This window comes from Ixodes scapularis, unplaced genomic scaffold, assembly GCF_016920785.2.
Source record: "Ixodes scapularis isolate PalLabHiFi unplaced genomic scaffold, ASM1692078v2 PGA_scaffold4__175_contigs__length_147842914, whole genome shotgun sequence".
NCBI lineage: Eukaryota > Metazoa > Arthropoda > Arachnida > Ixodida > Ixodidae > Ixodes > Ixodes scapularis.
Genome location: NW_024609879.1, coordinates 80,224,499 through 80,242,007, shown reverse-complemented (window position 1 = coordinate 80,242,007; position 17,509 = coordinate 80,224,499).

Genomic DNA, 17,509 nt, shown 5'->3' with positions numbered 1-17,509 from the left:
GCCGCCGCGAAATGCCGTCAAGATTTCTTGGTGGCGATTCTGATTGTACATCGACTGTCTCTGACTGTACGTCAAAAAGCTTTGACGTGCAGACAGACGTACGGTCAAAGGACGTAAAGTTCGTTCGGATACCACTATTTCGTCAAATCTATGAATACGAAAAATAATCTATGCACGAGAAAACGATTTCGGGGCGTGAGCCCATAAAACCGCTGATGTTAGAGAGATGACACGCAACCGACCTACAACCTTGATCAGAACTTCAGAATCCAAAGCCCGCCGAAACGCCGAACTTCTTCGCCGAGCTTCCATGAACGATCGCTCTCGACTCGTTTTGTTTGCCCGCTTGCTCCAACCTGTCGATCCTGCCCGGGCTCTACAATGTCTTACGTTTTAGTAGAAATTCTACTCGACAAGACCCAGCCTGTTGTGAGTTCCGACGATGTAAGGCATTTTAGCGGTGTAGTTGAAGACGACAAGGTGTACTACTGGGCCGGAGACGCTCCAACGAAAGGAGGATTCTACGACGCGAAACTACTCTGCATGGCAGGTGAGTGTACGGCGATTGATGTACGATTGCTTGGTTTAACTGCATATACAGCCGAAGCACTTTTTAGAGCGATGCAGTCATTGTTGAAACCTCTCGCTGCAATACTGAAATGCTCTTGACTCGGTCCGAGAGGTTTAGGCAAAAAAGTTTATATCTTTCTATCTGGTTTGCACGGTAAAAACGTTCTGTAAAAAAACCGTAGAGCTTCTCATTAAAAGCTACGGAAAAGCATCCGTAATCAGAAGTACGATTGACTTGTCCGTAAATCTAAAGTTACGATTCTTTAAACAACTAAAATTGTTTGCGACAAGCTGAAAATTGTTTTATTTGGCTTAGACTAATAGACAACGGTTCTCACATTTTAAAGAATCATTTATTGCACTGTTAATCAACTAATGATAAATACTACGAGACGAGGTGGCGCTAGTTACCGCTCAATGGAAAAGCACGAGGTGAGATTTTTGTCTAGTATAATCACACTGCCGCTATCTCTTCATCTACCCATCTTCGCTCGCTCGTTTTGCTGCCGTTACGGCCGTTACTGCCGCGCTTGTTTTGTCGAGGGGTCGAGGTGCTTGGTGGTTTCTGTGCGAGCTTTCCTTGTTGTTATCAAAACGGTGAGTTTGTTCTGCTCTTTTTATTAACATTGATTGGGGACTGTCATATATACGTTCGTATTTTTGACACTTCTTTCCTTGAAAAAAACGAAATTACGGATTTGCGTCGCTTGAAACTTTCGGGTTCAATGACTGTCGCTGCTATCTCAGTTCGTGTTTGGCGTTCTTCTCAGAGTTGAAAGCTCAAGTCGGGTGCTCGTCTGAACCTTGTGTCATGTCGTGAGCTCGCTGGGACGCGCGGTTCGTCGTTTGTAGCGATTGGGAGGCTATTCGCGCGTGCTGGCTCGCAAGAGTTGCAGTAAAGCACGTGACAACCCATCGTCTGAGTGCGTGAGTGCGCTTTACGAGTTTCGCATCGTTGTTCGCGCTTCCTGTAGCCTTCTCATTTCGCCGAGGGGTCCCTATCGTTTCGTCGAAATTCCTTTCGCGGCAGTACGTTTTGTGGACTTTTTATGGACACGTTTCGTCGACATGAACGTTTCATCGACACTCGTTACGCGAATTACATGCTGCAGTGACGTTTCGCCACTCGTGTATCACTGAAGTGCGCGTAAACCCACACCCCCGCCTGCGTTCACACCACTTCGCGGCGACAGTCTGCGGCTGCTCGTCACAAAAATGTTAACCCACCTCACCGACCCGTACAGGTCGCTTCGCGGCGACAGTCTCATGCAACTTACCCCCCCCCCCCCCCCAAAAAAAAAACAAAGAAAGAAAGAAAAAAGAAGGTTAATTCGAGCTGTCGATGAAACGATCTGTCGAGGAAACGTCGTTCGATGAACTGATTCCCCATTGGTGTATCACCACTGCGTAATTCACGTTCACTGGTTGGTTAGCAGTCATCATGCAGCCGATGAATTTCTCATTTCACAGAATGCACTTGTGTCACTGTACGCTGATTCCCCCCCACCAGATGGTCTAAGATCATCGTATTGATATTCATTTTTATGCTCATAATATTCTATGTGTGTATTAAAGCAATATACCTCCGGTCAATACTTGCACGGCGCCACTCAGGAGGGCACGTAATACCACTGTTCCACGGACTGCGAAATTGAGTGCAATAATCTTGGCTCCTCAGTCAGACTGTTTGTAAGGAACATAGCCACCGTTCCTGCAGTTGCAAATTGTCTGAGATGCAAGCTCATATTTTTTTCAGGAGGAGTCTTCAACGACAATTGCTTCCTTGTCACTGAGCATCGGCCAATGTTTAAAGAACCTATGCCATTCTTGAAGGCGGTATGCGTCTTGTTTGGAGCTTTTTACGTGTTGAATTTACCTATTCAATGGAAGCCTTGGCCACTCTCGAGTTTGCAAATGTGAGAAAATCTTGAAATGCGTCAAGTCCACAGGATGTGTCATAGAATGACATAATCTAGATTACCCTATCATTTATCGTGCCGTAGCGCCCTTTTTCACAACTCGCACAAACATTTGAGCTGTACTAATTTTACAAAGAATTACGCTGCTGCATATTTATAATGAATTGATAACGTGGGAACACTGGTTGTCAGTAGGCTGTAACTTTCAAGGCAGGGAAGCATGGTTATCTTGTATAGACCAGTACGCAGCACTGACGTCGCACAGCTGCGGTGGCGCTGTCGGCGGCACAGCGCAGACGCTTCACTTTACGCGAATTTGGTTTTTGCGCACGCACAGTGCTCACATCTGGTCTGGCCAACGCGGGCTTGCTTATAAACAGGGTGTCGGCCTATAGAATGTGTGCTTGTTCAGCAGTCGTTCAGGTTTAACATGTTCCAACACTACCGTAGTATGACTTGATAGTAGAAAATAAATGGCTTCACCTTCACCAGGCTGAGTATGCATAAAGCAGGCATGGCATTAATGTTAGATGATGCAATATATCCTCCTAGACCAATCTTCTAAATCAACCTGGAGAACGGGTTGAAGAGAATGGGAGCAGTGGAGCGAACGACGGCCAAGCGCAAGATTTAGCGATGCTGAAGGGCTTCAAATGAAGTCTCCACAGAAATCCCTTGAACCTGTATGTTTTTTTATGGTAAGTGCAAATTTGAATTCCTACACATCTAGCATGTACCTAAGAGGAAGACAACTCTAATGTGACTGATGCCAATCTTTTGAGAAGCGTAACAAAGGGCTTTGTGAGTATTCAGAACTTTCAAATATCGAAGCGAATGATGTCATATTTTGTTTATACTTTCATCGGATAGGACGGTTCGGCAGTTGTACGAATTTTGAATCTGAGGATGCTCCAGGACACACCATCGTAAAAAAGCAACTGAAACGACTCACAAAAGCCCACACAGAAGTCTGGGAACTGTATGCAAATAAAACGTATTTCAACTCGTTTATTTAAAACGGGAAGGCATCCTGTAATTGTAACCAAAGATGGTTGATCTGTAAAATGTTTGAGCCCCCAGAGCCAATACATGATTTGCTGCGGTATGCTGCTGTGAACCGGTGATGCATGCACGCAGTGCAAGTGCTACAGTGTCAAGGCAGATGTGGGCGACATGATATGGTATTCATATCCCGTGTTATTAGGAGTCTGCGTCTGTTTAATTACAGCAACCGATATCCTGCCACTTTACAAATTATCTCCTTGCAACTTTTTTGCCCCTTGCTCTCGCACAAAATAATTATTCGTTTGATATTTAAATGTATTATTATTAGAGGGGGTGCAACGATTTTATGATTAAGATAATTTGCATCTCGTCAGTTTTACGTTGTTTATCACGTCCCGGAGGATACAGAAAACATCTCCTTCATTAAGAATGTTGCGATTCCGCTGCATAATCGCAAAACAAAAGCCAAGCTTTTTCCCCCACCTGCAGCCGCAAGTGGCAGCCGAAGGAACTACGGCTAGAAGATTACGTGCCCTCGCTCGGCTCCAAGCTGCAGCATAACGCTCGCTAATGTCACCAGAGAGATAGAGAGGAAGCCTCCTCCGAGATAGCACATGGGAACCTACACGGCACTCCGAATGACGTCACTAAGAGTGCGACCAGGTGTGACCCTGAAGACTGGGAGTGAGTTGAGGGGTGCCCGAAATGCCAATAGCTGTCTTTTTTTTACGCAACAACTAGGACGCGCAGGCGAAATCGGTTTCCTGTTCTTTACTTCAGAAGTGTCAGAGAGCAACCTCCACAAATTTTTGACCGAAGTCCGGAAATCGTTGCACCCCCCTTTAAATAGTAACTTTTAAGCTTTGAACTAAGTGAAGCCTCATGGTTCTTTCTGTTTGTTTTATAGAGGTTTTTCAAAGCACAAGTCGGCCGGTCTGCCAGCCACCTGCAGCCATGCTTGCACTGCATGATTACTTAGCATGTCCAGTGCCAACGGCTATTTCAGCTGCTCTAACCTGATTAAATTGACAGTCTGGCAATCTTGTGTCTTGTTTTTCAGAAAATACAGTGTGCACTTCAAGACGTCGAGCTATGTTTGACGATTTAACCAGTTGAATTACGGAGTCAACTTCGCTTTTGTATTTTTTTATGGTAAGTCTCCAGTCTGAGTTCTTACAGAATGAGCATGTCCCTGAGGGGGAGGCAACGCTGATGTAGCTGATGTCACTTTTTCGACAACTGTTGTAGCAATATCAGCCACATCTAACATGTTGCCCCTAAAGCCCCAGTTTCAACATGTATCAAGCCATTTTCTAATGCATATTTTAGCAGATTATGAGTTAACATCAAAATGGAACTGCATGGTTTATTCTTGTTTTGTTGAGGTTTTTTAGGGCACAAGTTGGCTGATCTCTTGCAGCCTCCTGCAGCCATGCTTGGACTGCAGGGTTACTTTGCATGTCCAGTGCCAACTGCGGTTTAAGCTACTCTCACTTGCTTTAACTGGCATTCTGACAGTCTTGTGTATGTCTTGTTTTTCAGAAGATACGAAATGTCGAGCAGCGTTTTATGATTTAACTATTTGAACAAGTCGAGTTACGGAGTCAACTTCGCTGATGTATTTTCATGGTAAGTAAAAAGTGAGTTATTACAGATCGAGCACGACTCTGAGAGGGAGACAACGCTGATCCAGCTGGTGTCACTTCCGACAAGTTTTGTAGTAGTGTCCGTCGCATGTAACATTGTTTTGATCCCAACTGGTGTTACTATTCATTATAGCTACATTCAAACCTAATATGCTAAATTCATTTGAATCTAGTTACTATAGCTAAATTCAAACATACTAGGTCACCTGCCGCTGGCTTTTTGTAGCCGATGAACTTGCCACGTTTGAATCGCAGGTAGTATTAAGTAGTGACACGTTGCAAGCAATATATTGATGTAACAATTGTTTTCTTGGTAACACTAACTGTCACACGCTAAGTTTGTGGGAAGTCAGTTCTGTATCACGTTATTTTTACTGAATAAAAAAGTAGCACTGTTCTTTTGGAGTTAATTTTCTAATCTTTCTAATTACGGTTACATTGAGGAGCATGTTCTGATGCATACCTTATATCTAGATTGTCATGGATAGACAATGACCAAAAAGATTATGCACTTCGGATTATGGATAACAAGTGCCAATGACAAAGCGCAGCTGGCAATGCAGAGAAAACACTGACAACAGATAAACAAGAAGAATATTTTTTTCTCAACTCCCTCCAAAAGTTGTGCTTACAGTGAGGAGCAGTGGTGGAGAAAGGTAACCTCAGAGGCAATGGCTTTGTGTATTGTTGAGGTTTTAACCAGGAACAAATCCTTGTGCATGCAAGCCATTCCACCGAGTGTGCCAGTTGAAAGCTTGTTCAGCGATGGAAATGCATGTGCTTGCCTTCAGTAATGTAAAACTTTTGGATGAAAATTTAGAAAAGCAACTGCTGCTTGAGTATAAGATGTAATAACACTGATACAGGCACTTTGTGCAAAAAACCTGAGCAAAGCCGGTTCCTAGTTTTCCTTGTTTATTTGTTTAATAAAAGAAGTAAAGTAAGATAATGGAATTACCTCTTAGGAGTAACTATTATTGGCCACGTTTTTCTTAACTAGCTTAATTAGGTAGTCTTTTTATATAAAGTATCTTGCCCAAGGCGACAAATATTGTAAGGGTCCTCTAATTGCATAATTTTTTCGCTTAGTTTATGTCGATGCCTACAAGGTCTTGCTTTAAGATTTGAAATCTGTTTTCTTGTATATTCTAACACATTATAAGGTAACCTTTAAGTAAAGGGAACTGCATGGTTCTTAAGTCTTGTTTGTAGGAAGTTCTTGGAGCACAAGTTAACTGATTTCTGGCAGTCTCCTGTGGCCATTGTACTGCAGGATTACCTTGGATAGTTATAGCCAGCTACGATTTAAGCAACTCTCATTTGTATAGATTGTCATTCGTGTTTGTCTTTTTTTTTTCAGGAACTACATTTGGAATTGTACAACGTGGAGCAGTTTTTGACGATTGGTCACTTTGAAAAAGTAATTTTGTGGAGTTGGCTGCACATGTTTTTTTTGCTGGCAAGTAAATAGTTCAGTTTTTAAAATCTAGCATGTCTGAGAGAAAAGCAAACTTGATGTGACTGACAGCACCCTTCTGAAATCTGTTTGGACAATATAGATCACATCTAACCAGGGTTTTTCTCACAGTGGGTGGCAGTGGTTTCGCTGCCCGCTAGTCCTGCTAGCTACCCAATTCTTTGAAAAGTGTCTTGTGGCCTTCATGTCTTGGCACAGAAATCGCTGTGCTCGGCGGACTTCTGTGCCAAGAGATGCAGGTACAGGTCCCCACAACCCAAATTAATACGACTTGGTCGAGGTGCACGCAGAAGAAAGATGCAGCTGCTGCCTGTGTCCCCCTCCCCTCCACAGTCATAGTCGGATGTCTATTTGTCCACAATGTACGGAGAAAAATCTGGGTCTAACATTTATTCTATCCTAACTTGTACAGCTTCACTAGATCAAAGGCCACAGTTAAGAAGGCCTTCCACAAGATTGGCTTTTTCCTCATCTGCGCAGATCCGATATGGTCTCTATAAATTAATTTTATGCGGTTGGCTTCACATGTTTATTTCTTGCACATATAAAATAACAGGTGTAATGAAAGTTTCATCCTCTTTTTAATGGGTTGCTTGTCTCGGCTTGACCTATTTTCACTTTAAATTCGACAGCATTTGTGGGCGAAGCTTTATGTCACTTTTCACCAGTCGGTTGGTCTGTTTTATGGTTTGTGTGACCGATTTGACTCTAGCACAGGCAACGGCAGAGGCATATGATGACAGCTTGGTTTGTATGAGCGCTCACGCAGAGAGAAAGCTTTTTAAAATCGTGCATCTGACCCCATGCTTTTGTCAGCTCCAAATCCAACTTGTAAATTGGAGTGTATGGCATGCAGGTACACCAAAATGCATCGTTCGCACACATCGAAACAGTCTGTTAGAGAAAATTATGAAGAAGGGTCCGCCTTTCAACGGGCAACAAAAGAAATGCGCAGTCAGAATGCGCTGACGAGGTGGCCAAGCAAGCTCCTTGGGTGGTAGGCACTTGGGGTAAAGGGAATGGCTGGATCACATTTTGGGGGTAACCAGGTGCACAAAGTGTGGAGCTTGCAAACAGACCTGCATGCCATATATAAATACTCTGTAAATTTTTACCACTCGCTCAACTCAAAAGCGTGTGCACAGGTGTGCTCAAACGTGGGTAGCATCGAGCTCCCAAATTGTAAGATTGGGGACCATGGACTAAGCTGCTGCTTAGTCCCCAGTTTTTGATAGCAGTTTTAGTACAGATGCACCCAGGCAGCACAAAAATATTGGACCAATAACGGACAAATATCGGTCAAAGTTTTAGGAAATAACGGTCCAATAATGATTTGCACCCCGGCTCCAGATCGGTCCAATAACTTGAACCGATCACGGGGAAAGTTTTGAGACCGATATCGCCAACCGTCTTGTGACCGATGTCGTCAACCGTTTTTCGGCCGTCTTTCGAAACCGTTTTACAGCCGTCTTTCAAAATGTTCTGTGGCCATTATCGTTGAACCATTTTGGGATTTAAATGTCTTCTTGAATTACGTAAGAATGCGAATGACGCACTACGACATCAAATGTGAAACTCTTTATTTTCAATGGAAACAGATGCTTCATATTAGTGGGAATCGGAGATGTCTGACCATCTTCGACTTAAACAAGGGGTATGGGAGCACTGCAAAAAAATTTCACTCAATTTTATGGGTAAAAGTTACGGGTTCCATAGTGCCAGCATGGTTTCCCGTAATCTAGAAACCGAACAGTCTGTTAAGAACAAGGCATATAATTTTGTAAAATGACCGAACGTCCATATTCCACTTAACAGACAGTTATCCGTCTTCCCATTTTATTGGTAAAAGTTGCTGGTTTTATATTACCGGCAAGATTTCCCGTAATCTAGAAACTGGACAATCTGTAAAAACAAGGCACATAATTTCGTAAAATGACGGAATGTCTGTAGCTCACTACGGAGGGCTATCCGTAGGAATTATGAAAGCTGTCGGCACTAAATAATGAAGCACTATACCTTTCGGCCTTAGATAAGGCCAAAGTTACGAGCCATCCGTACCACCCGCACCTCCGACACATCAGGCGACTCCCCTGGAAGGGCTATACCTTTGTCAGGGGTGTCACCTGACCCCTGGCAAAGGTATAGCCCTTCCCCAGGTGCAGGATTGGTGCGGATGGCTCGTAGCTATGGGCTTCAAGAAGACAGAAAGCTCTAGTGCTCCGTTATTTAGTGCAAACAGCTTCCATGTTCAAGCAAGCCGAAGTCACATGAAACTTTCGAGGTATGGATTGGTATGGAGAGTTCATAGGCTCTGTCATTCAATATACTGACTTGTATAATTTTTTATCCTTACACAAAACAAAAAGAGTTCAACAAGAAAAAGAGCACACAACCTCTACTACTCATTTCCGGGATTTTGTTTGTGTGAGATCAGCTGTTCGTAGAGATGACAGCTGAACAAACGAACCAATTAAGAAGTTTTGCCACATTGCCTTTATTGAAAGAAGGCATGCCTTGCTTTAAGTTGGGAGAAATTTTACATTACAGTTGTCCTTGCGCTCGCCATCTAGATGCCCCTCCATGCTTGTGCTTATAGTTGTCGTTCAATTGGAGACCTCTTCGATATCTTCATGGTGCATATAAGAGCAGCCTGAAATAAAGAGCAGAAGAAGATTCGAAATCAATACACAATCACAACAAGCTGTATATGACATACATGGTTAACATCAGCATGCAACGTGTTTACTACCTAGTCCAGCTCCCCACCTTTCTACTGCACATGATATATCAAACAAACCTCCCATAAATTGAACCAAAGTAAAAATTTGCATTGATTTGCATACCCAACACAACAAGTGCTTGAGAAATAAAACTAGCAAATTAAAATTTGCATAACTATTCAGTGATATTAAGCACAATCAAGTGAGCCATATCTCCTTTAGAGTATAGAGTAGGCTCGCGATAATTCAAACTCGGAGATTTAATACCTCTGGTTAAGTCAAACAAATTTCAAAACTTGGGCTGTCCCGCTACGCTTTCAATGTATTCATAAGCCGCTTAATTTGAACGACGTTTTCGTGTAATTCATACTTTTTGTCCTCGCGGCCCCGTTGAGCGCACTTCTTTCCGAGCACCGGTGCACTGCGGAGAAGCAGCACTTGTGAAGCTTGCTTTCACAGGCTTTGTTTTCCTGCGGTGCACCGGTGCTCAGTAAAACGCACACTCTACAGGGCTAAAGCAGAGCAGAGCCGTACATATAGATCTTGGTGTATGAAAGGAGCAAGCGGAGCCAAGGCCTGCATCAGACGCAGATAGAGGGTTCGACAATCTCTCTTGGCCAACCAGAGGCTGAAAATAATCCCCTAGTTATGGTAGCGAGAAACGGTTTTGATAAGTGCCTAAGAGTTAATTGTAGTAACTCTCCATGGTTGAAAATATGGTGCACGCACTGTTTCGATTATGGTTATGCAAGTAGATGTAGGAAACTAATGTTCCGCTTGATTTCTGTTTTGCTCAAATGGAATCTGACTGCTTCGACGCCTGGTGTTTGGATTACGTCAATCGTTCAGCTGGTTGCGCACGTTTTTTATATTTTCTATATCTTCCACCGTGATTTTGCATGACCACGATCAAAACATCACTGCACCCCAGTCACCGAGAGTTACTCCGACGAGCTCATTAATTTGTTTCTCACAACCACTGCCAGGATATTATGCGCGGGTGCTAGTTGACCACATACGAATTTGTGAAAATGCTTTGGAACACGCCCAGCCCACCTTAAGCGAAAGGCGCCTCCTCATTTGCATTCTATACATCCAAATGAATGGTTAAACTATCTCTATATACGTCTCTGAAGCAGAGGACACATGAGCGGCAAAAACGGGCGTTGCGCGGCAGTTTCCATATCAATTTGCAAGGATGCTGTGATGTGGCGGCATGGCTTTATATCCCAGTGTTCACGCAAGTTGCTATAGAAACTGCAGCACAATGCCCGTTTCCATTACTCATGGGTCCCTGCTTAACAGTCCCTAATAGACAACTTTTTTCTGGTTGAACAAACTTAATTTTGTTTTGAGGTGTCATGTGCTGTCTAAACAGTTCCTGATAAACAACGTTTTTGAGGGTCGAATAAACTTGTGTCATAAATGTTACCAATGTTCCATGAATGGCATACCAGCTTATGATTAATGGGCCTGTGCAGAGGAAATCATGAAATATCTGTTTTGTATGTGTAGCCATCCATACAGAAAATCATAATTTATCTTGCAACATATTTAGATGAACTTTGGATAATTTGAGCTTTTGATAATTCATGCAAAATTCGTGGCTTCCTGGAGTTTGAATTAACTAGTCTATTGTATGTCACATTCAAATTAATGGTCTAGCTTCTTGGGCTTAATTGTATCTGAACCTTTTCCTTTGGCAGTGCATTAAATGTAAAATAGTACAGTAATGTATAGGCTCTAGTTTGTGCACTGGCACAGGCTTGTGCAACTAAGTCAAAACTAGCATTAAAGGGAGCTTGAAGCACTTTGTAAGAAATCTGAGTTAGAAGCAGACTTACATAGCATTTTGGCTCGTTAATTCAGTAATTGCACTAAACTTGGGCAAAAGTCAACGTAAACTGCATTTATTTTGAATATGTGCAGCAATTATAGCAGGGCATGCACTGAGCCTTTCTTCCACATGTAACCTGTCCAAAGCTTTGTGACATCATCATTGGCATCCCCAAGTCAGCCTATTAGCAAGCAAGGGTTGTCGGACCCTGCTAATGACGTCACTTTTGGTAGTCTTTATCTCCATTCTTTCGCTCTGCTTTGCTCGGTTTGCCGCAATGAGCGGGGAAACGCCGACATATTAATTAACGACCACGACGCTGCTACTAGCAAGATTAACAGAAAACTTTGACTTGACTCGGGATCTCTTTGGCTGGGTCTTTGGTGGCTCATGGACTGGGAAGCGCAGTTTGTCGATAAGCGTCCCAGCGTGTCGTTACTTGGCAACATGTGCCGCTTAGCATATCCAGTTCAATTCTAGCAGCCAAACACGGTATCCTGGCAACAACAGTTAGACCAAGGCATAATTCAAAGGTAGTCTAGATTGTGTTTACCGTTTATAAATGTCCAGGCACGCCTGTCAATTAGCCCATCCAGAGGCTTTCGGAGATGGTCACGAGAGCCAGCAGGTTGTCTTGGGCAGCTCACTGTCAGCCACTCTGTCCCTCTGTGCACAGTGCCACCTTCATGAGCTCCCACTGAAGAAAAGAAACAATCTGAAAATTGTAATGACTGCAATGAGAACCAATCAGAACATCCCAGCAGCAGATGCTACAGCATGGTGTCTGGAATGCACCTCTGCGTTCTAGCATTCTATACCACCCACTCATTAAAAGTGGTCTCTAAGCGACAGCATTAAATGACGCCACAGTAGCCGGCATGTCCTGCTGTCGGATGAGGCAACCCTGGCGGTTAGTTGTACAACTTCTGGCAAAAAATATGAGCTAAAGGCAAACGTCATTGCTCTCGCAACATCCAAAATCCTGGCTGCTAAAGCTTCTGTGGACTGTCAAGCTGAGGGATATTCTCTTCCCCGCAGCAGAAACTACCTCAATAGCCATGATGTTCACAGCTTGTAAAAAAATCCCATGGAAAGTCCATTCAGGAGCAAATGGGTAGCTGTAGAGACAACCTGTCGCACTATGAAGCAGTTCCACAAATCTGCCATAAGCAGCACTGCCATAAGCAGCAGCACTTCATTTACAGTACAGAAGTTCGTGTTTTTCATACATTTCGAGATGAAATTGTATCTCTGGATTCTCCCAAGACTATAGTTTCCAAGCAGAGATTTACATTGGCAAGCTGGCTGAGTTCCTGAGTAGGAAGGTTTGTGTCACACCACACGTGTCTTTTGCTGACATTCAGACAAAGGAAGGCTGAATATCCCTGATCGATGGTGATTAGGGTGGAAATCTTCAGGCTTTTGCAATCGCCAACTTCCTCAACATGACCATTTTTCCAGTTCATAGACACCCTGCACGAGGTTGAGTTGGGTACCAATGGTCATTAACAACTGCATGAGTGACCTGCACACATATGTGGTAACTACTGGGTGTATCAAGGAGTGGCCAGGCTCTTTAAATTGACCGGAAAAATTCGGTTTCTCAGCCTATCGCGCTATGACTTGTGCAGCGTTGCCCAGAGATGGTGCACTTTTTTGTAAAATTTGCAAAGAGCAAACTTACCTGAGGAAAAAGTAAAGAAAGAAAAAGGCTTAGCTCCTATGGAAATGCGGCCAAGGCAAAGGTTTTCAAACAATACGGCACCATTTCGCACGGGAGACAAGAGATGGCACAAGCGGCCACAATGCCAACTGCGCCAACGAACGAGCATACGGCACCGAAAGCTGGCGTCTTTAGCAGACAATCTTTTCAACTCAAAAGTAGAGTGCATTCCGCAGGCGGCGACAGTCGCAGAAACAAAAACAGGCGCGGTAACAACAAGGAACTGCAAAGCAGATGACATCGGTACTCCGAAAAAAACAGTCAAAATATCCCAACAAACCACTTTTGTAATCGATTATGTGCCCATTCAAAATGTTTTATCAGTAAGGATAACAAAATAATGCATTGGCAACTGATATCAAAAAAGTTCGTGCCACTTTTGAGTCGAAAAGATTGTCTGCTAAAGACGCCAACTTTCGGCGCCGTATGCTCGTACGTTGGCACAGTTGGCGTCCTGACCCCTCGTGCCATCTTTTGTCTCTCTAGTGAAACGCCGCCATATTGTTTGAAGATCTTTGGCTTCGTCGCATTTCCATAGGAGCTAAGCCTTTTTCTTTCTTTACTCTTCTCCTCAGGTAAATTCGCTCTTTGCAAATTTTACAAAAAAAATGCACCATCCCTGAGCAACGCTGCACAAAGTCGTAGTGCCATAGGTTAAGAAACCGAATTTTGCAGTCGATTTAAAGAGCCTGGCCGCTCCTTGATACACCCAATATACAACAGCCCAATTCATCCTACTGGTCGAAGTGTTGGCTTACGTCCAAAAACATGGAACGTTGGCAGGTACCTATAGTCGGTGACAGGTCAAGAATGAAGTGAAAGCTCCTCCCACCTCTTTCCCCTTTAGCAGAGCAAACGCTGGAAAGGAGGGCGCCTCCTCTCCAGGGTTCAGTCTGCTATAGTGGAAAAAGGTGGGAGCAGCTTCCACTTCCTTATTGACCTGTCACTGACTATAGAATGTGAGCAACCAATGTTGCTTTTATCTTATTCTGGGCTCGCTTTTGTTTTTGAATGTGTTTACCTGTGTGCCTGTATTTCTTGTTTTTTTTTTTTTGGTACATATGCACGGGCGTATTTCTACCTTCACGACTGACTACATACCTCCCTTTCCCCTCACCCCCCCTGCAATAATGCCTTCGGGCAGTGCAGGGTAACCCGAAAGTAAAGAGATGTGAATGTGCCTGCCATGCTCGGCAATCCCAATTCCAACTCCCTCAACTGCAACCCTCGTACAAAAGAGATGCACTCTAGCAACTGCGTGGTTGACATGCCAAAACTCAAACCGACACCAAAAGAAGTTCAGAACTATGTGGTGCGCTAACACAGAGCCATTTGCACCTGCCCCCCCCCCCCCCCTAGCTTTCTTTTTATTGCCACAGAAAGTGGTGTACAAGAAAAGATGGGTTGCTCTTTTGTTCTAACTCGGAAGAGTAAATTGAAGGCTTTAGTAACAGCCAATGCTAATCAAACACTTTTCAGAATGCTTCTTTGTAAAAAAATAAAAAAGTCACGCTTTGTTTTTTTGTGTTTGCATAATTAACTAGCTCCGCAAATGCAGCTATTCGTAATTCTGTGCACAGACCAAGCAAGGGACCATGAACACTTAACAACTATCGTACCTACCAAGTGCACAACCCCCAGCTCTCTATGATTATCTCCAATTTAGAGTGGGCGTTTGTTCGGTATTTTACAGTTTGTAATGTTGTTTGTTTTGAAAATCAAAATGTGAGATAAATCCAGCAGAGCGCTGTGGAAGCAGTGCAAGGGCCCTGTTTCACCTTTTACAAAGCATCCTGTCTCCAATGGCAGTAGAGGAACGGGAGGAGAGCTGATGCGCCTGCAGGTCCTTGCCGTGTTGATAGCTGCCATCCGGACTGGCAGTTCATCGGCAGCTTCTAGTCACCTGCAGTTTTTTCGTCATCATACAGACTTCCTGCAACATCATGAATAAGACTCAGACTGACATTCTGGAACAACAAAGAAACCAGAACTTGCATCACGGATCAACAAAAGAACAAGTGCAACATGACGCTTCTCTTGTCGTCGACAGTGCAAAGACCATGACGACACCACCATTAAACTCAACCAAATAAAAAAAATTAACTTCTGCATGAAGTAATTGTATTAAGAACAGTGTGCATGTGGAGCGTAGATACCTACCGGTGCCTTAAAAGATCCCGGGAACTTCAAAACAAATTAAACACCACCTCAAAATAGCACAGCTCGCTTGATAGGCACATGCAGAGCAATCAACAAGCCTTTTGACGTGTTCTGTAGTGCTGGGATAGAAATCAAGAATCAACACCGGAGATGTGGTCAGAATACTTTGGGGTAGTACAATGCGCAAGTTTATCCTGAAGCTACTGTTGATTACATTCACCTAAGGTGTTAAAGCTGGTTCACACTGTTGCAACCGACTATGACCAAGTTGAACATAACAGGGTTTTAAGTTGTTTACGAATAACATTGCTGCTGCGCAGCACGATCATAAGCTGTCACAAGAGGCTTGAAGACTGGTTTTGTCAGACTCAGTCCTAGCGGGTAGCAACCGTGTGGACCATCCTTTTAGACTAAAATTGTACCCAGCACTGGGTTTCGGACATGGTTCCAAAAATGCTTGAAGAGACTCCCTTCAACTTTAACAGAACCTCAAATATTTAAAAGTTGAAGTAGGAAGCCTTCACATTCAAAGCTGGATCTCCTTGATTTGAATGTGTCTCCACTGTGCAAGCGAGAGCGCCTGGCAGGTGTGGGAGTTGGCTTGTGGCTGTCCCTATTCGCACACCGAGTGTGGATAGTGGTGGATTCTAATCCGCACTCCGAGTGTGAATAATCTTGGATTCTTAACCGCACTCAGAGTGCGAATTGTGTTGGATTCTTATCCGCACTCAAAGTGTGTGAGTAGACTCTAGTGTGAGTGCGGATTGCGTGCGGAGGCGCGGACGCTGTACGGGGGTACTAGGAGATTAGGGTACGAAGGCGTTGGCACGAAGCCGTTGAGTGTGTTGGATTTTATTTATCTGCACTTCGCGTGTGGTGCGATTTTGTATTTTTGTTATGTCAAGCCGTTTTTGTTATTACATTTATCATGTCTTCGCCCGGCTTCTGGAGTATTTTTGAGCTCCTAATTTCACCGGCACGACAGCCATGGGAGGCCACTGCGAGCGAGTGGGGAGAGAAATAATTGAGGCCTATCGGATGGCGACAAGCCCGGAAAACATAACCACCCCGTCCATTTCGCTCTCAAGAAAGGAGATTATCTTTCTGAGGCCTTCAATGGAAGCCGAACGCTGACAGACTAGGCAAGGCGTCAAGGTCACCGGCAGAGGTGGCCTTTCCTTTTATGCGTTGTTGATTCCCCTTCGACCTCGCCTTTTGCAAATCCTCCCCACCTGCTTTTGTGTCTTCGTGTGACTGTCAGCGAGCGCGACAGCCGCTTTAACCAAATCAAAAGGGTGGAGCGAAAAGCGTGACCCAGCGTGACATCTCTACATAGGACGCGTAGGACAAAAACGTTTGGACGAAAAGTTGTCACGTGACTTTCTCTGTCACGCTGATGGGATCTCTGGGGCTGTCGTTTTCCCCGTTTGCCTAGTTATAGAAATAAGCAGGCCACGTAGGCCCGGTTTTCGAACTGGGCTCTTCAGTGTTCTGTTGCTTTCGTGCGTTGCAGACGCGGCCGTGTTTTTTCGTCGTAAACGGTCGAAATACGTCCATGCCAATTTTTCGGTAACAGCCATTTTTTGCACCGGAGTTCGTGGAATACTTGTGATGTGTTTGTTGGACACGCTTCGACAAAAACCGCTCTTCGTCGACGACGAGACGTCACTTGAATGTGCGCAACCTTCTTCCTCGAATGTGTTTGTGGGGTGCCTGAGTTGGATTATGCATCTATCAAGGATTACATGATATCGCTCTTTTATTAGTAAGTGCACTGCAAGCATGATTCTGATAGTGGTCCTGCTCTTCTCTCAATCTCCGCGGTTTTTGTGTGATGACTTTTGCTTGGCATGAGGACAGTGTTAATTGTATTTTATAATTTGCTTTTCGTTTTACAGAGAAGTGTGACCTTTGTAAATATGTTGAGAATACACTGTGTGTAATGATAGTTGTTTAATAAACTTCCGGGAGCGATCGAAAAACATTTGTTTGTCCGTATAAGTGATTGGATATGCAACAAATGACATGCAACGTACACATACTTGCACGACGTTCGGCCGAATCGACAAATTAAGATTTACTGCGGCAGTTATGGCTCAAGTCTGGCACTTACTTTGGCACAACTGTGGCGGACCAGAGAAATGCCAAACTCAGCGAAGATGAAATACCGAAATTAGGCGTTGCTTTGGTAGTTATGGCTCAAGTATGGCACACTTCGGCACTCCTGTGGCGTACCAGAGAAACGCAAATTTTGGCGTGTTCGAAATACCCAAATTAGGCGTTGCTCTGGCAGTTTCGGCTAAATTATGGCACAAACTTTGGTGCTCCTCTGGCGGACCAGAGAAACGCCAAACCTTGGCACGTCCCAAATACCGAAATTAGGTGTTGCTCTGGCAGCTATGGGTGAAGTATGGCACCAACTTTGGCGCTCCTCTGGCGGACCAGAGAAATG